Source organism: Echinops telfairi, unplaced genomic scaffold (genome assembly GCF_000313985.2).
Source record: "Echinops telfairi isolate 266 unplaced genomic scaffold, ASM31398v2 ScPeMD7_7475;HRSCAF=8513, whole genome shotgun sequence".
Classification (NCBI taxonomy): Eukaryota; Metazoa; Chordata; class Mammalia; order Afrosoricida; family Tenrecidae; genus Echinops; species Echinops telfairi.
In genome coordinates this window covers 23,651,840-23,654,323 of record NW_022111379.1, presented here as the reverse complement: position 1 = coordinate 23,654,323, position 2,484 = coordinate 23,651,840, and the positions used below count along the sequence as shown (strand labels likewise).

Sequence of the window (2,484 nt, the reverse complement as noted above, 5' to 3'; positions counted from 1 at the left end):
CTGCCTGTGCCTGGATAGCCTGAATTGCTCTACAGAGGACTACCCAGCATCCCTCAAGACTTGAAGGACTGCCAGTGTTTCACAACTGTCTCACAAGAGTGAGTTGCACTGAGTCATTTGTACTGCTTTATAATTTAATGAACTGTTTATTTCTTATGTTGTATATATATATATATATGTGTGTGTATGTATTAGCATTCTGGTTTTGTTTCTCTAGAGAACCCTGTCTAACACAATACCATTGGTTTAAATCAAGTAGAACAGCAAATATTATATGACAACTCATCAATTTAAGAAGTTAACGCCACCCTAAGTATAATAACACTTTTATGTTTGAGTGATCCAAATGAAAAAGAAATCAGCACACACCAGGTATGACAAATTGTATTTAAAGTCTCTACAATTTGAAAAGGAGCCCAGGTGTCATAGTGATTATGCATTAGGCTGCAAACCTCAGTCATTAGTTCAAAACCAACATCCACTCTGAGGGAGAAAGATCAGACTTTCTACCACTGTCACAAGTTAGTCTTGGAAATGCACACAAGTAGTTCTCCCTTGTTCTATAGGATCCCTATGAGTCAGAATTTATTCCTTGGTGGTGAGTGAGCATATTTGAAAAGAAATTGGCATAAATTTAGTGCCATCATATCTTTCACTAAAAATAGGGCAAAATGGAGATTGTTAAAACTCAAGTCATGCATTTGAATATGAAAATAGAGAATAGATCAAGTGAAATTTTGGTGGTGGTGGTCAAAGAATTTTTTAACCAATGGAACTGATTCCATCCTAAGATGGTAGCTGAGGAATTTAATCTCCATTTCTCCACAATACTAAGAGAAATATTATATAAAATAGAACAAATAGTGATTTGAGAACTCTGAAAAACAGCTCAAGCAATAAAAATCCAGGTTTATTGCTTATCCTGGGGTGAATTACCACAGTTTTAGAGCAGTGAAGAAAAGAGATTTTATTTGACACATGCAGGATGGAGAAGCAGATGTGTGAAACAGATGGATTTGCCATCAGAACAACGTTTGCCCAAACTCAAAGAACATTACAAATACCAGTAATATATGGAAAAATTATAAATCAGGTGCTGCTTCATCCTTTCATAAATGTGCTCAAACTCCCTGTCACCCAGTCATTATTTCACAGGTATGCTAAGTATTGTTGAATAATCTCAATTGTTTTTCAAAAGATCATTGACATAAGTTTGCTGTAACAAGAATGCATGGAGGAATTGTCATTGGTTCAGCAGCTAGAAAAAAAGACAAAAATGATCATTGCTCTTCATCTCTGTCTTTGTCTTTTTTTAAAAAAATCATTTTATTAGGGGCTCATACAACTCATCACAATCCATACATACATCAATTGTGTAAAGCGCATTTGTACATTCATTGCCCTCATCATTCTCAAAACATTTCCTCTCCACTTAAGCCCCCAGCATTAGGTCCTCATTTTTCCCCTCCCTTCCCGCTCCCCCCTTACTCATGAGCCCTTCATAGTTTATAAATTGTTATTTTGTCATATCTTGCCCTGTCTGATGTCTCCCTTCACCCACTTTTCGGTTGTCTGTCCCCCAGGGAAGAGGTCACATATAGTTCCTTGTAATCGATTCCCTCTTTCCTAACCACTCTCCCTCTACCCTCCCAGTATCGCCACTCACACCACTGGTCCTGTAGGGCTCATCCGCCCTGGATTCCCTGTGTTTCCAGTTCCTATCTGTACCAGTGTACATCCTCTGGTCTAGCCAGTCTGTCTTTGTCTTAAAAAGACTCCTGGCCTAGGACTAGCTCCCTAGTCCTGTGGGTGAGCACTGGTTAATCAACATTTTCTGAGGATAGGTAATGGCTTACCCCACTCTCCAGGATTTATCATGGTCATTCTTTTTCCCTGTTTTTTTCAAAATTGCCATGGTCACTTTGTTGGCATAATTGTCAGAGTGCACAAAATAGTCAAAACAACATCTAGACTCACACCCAGGCTCAAGACGTAGTTAAGGACTCTGAGGGCAGGACACAGTCTTCTGATGGCCAAATTCCATTATGTTTCAGGCTTTTTACTTTCAATCAGGAGCAAAACTCCATGCTTAATTATTTCTATGAAAAACTACATCTTTTGTCAACAGACCAGAACAGGATATATGTGCAACTGCCTTTGATGAATGTTTTAATACAATTTTCTATGGAAGAATCCTGATCAAAACAGAAACATTGTGAAACAGAATTTCAGATTCTCATAGAACATAAGCATTCTATAGCCATGGAAGCAGGATAGTGCCTCAAAATATTTGCCCTGAGGACATCTTGAACTTTATTAGTATTTTTTTGGTAAAATAATTTTACTGAGAGCTAATACAGATACATCATACCACAATCACATCAAGCAGTATGGTATAACTGCTACCATAATCAGTTTCAAAACATTCTCTTCATTCTTGAACTCCATGATATCAGCTCCCCTTTACCCAACCCCTCATTATAT

At 37.8% G+C, this 2,484-nt stretch overlaps 1 pseudogene; it reads right to left on the bottom strand.

The window, feature by feature from the left end:
- LOC101638241 overlaps positions 1 to 1,915 on the bottom strand; it is an 11,626-nt pseudogene extending 9,711 nt beyond the window's left edge.
- Positions 1,916 to 2,484: the final 569 nt, after the last annotated feature.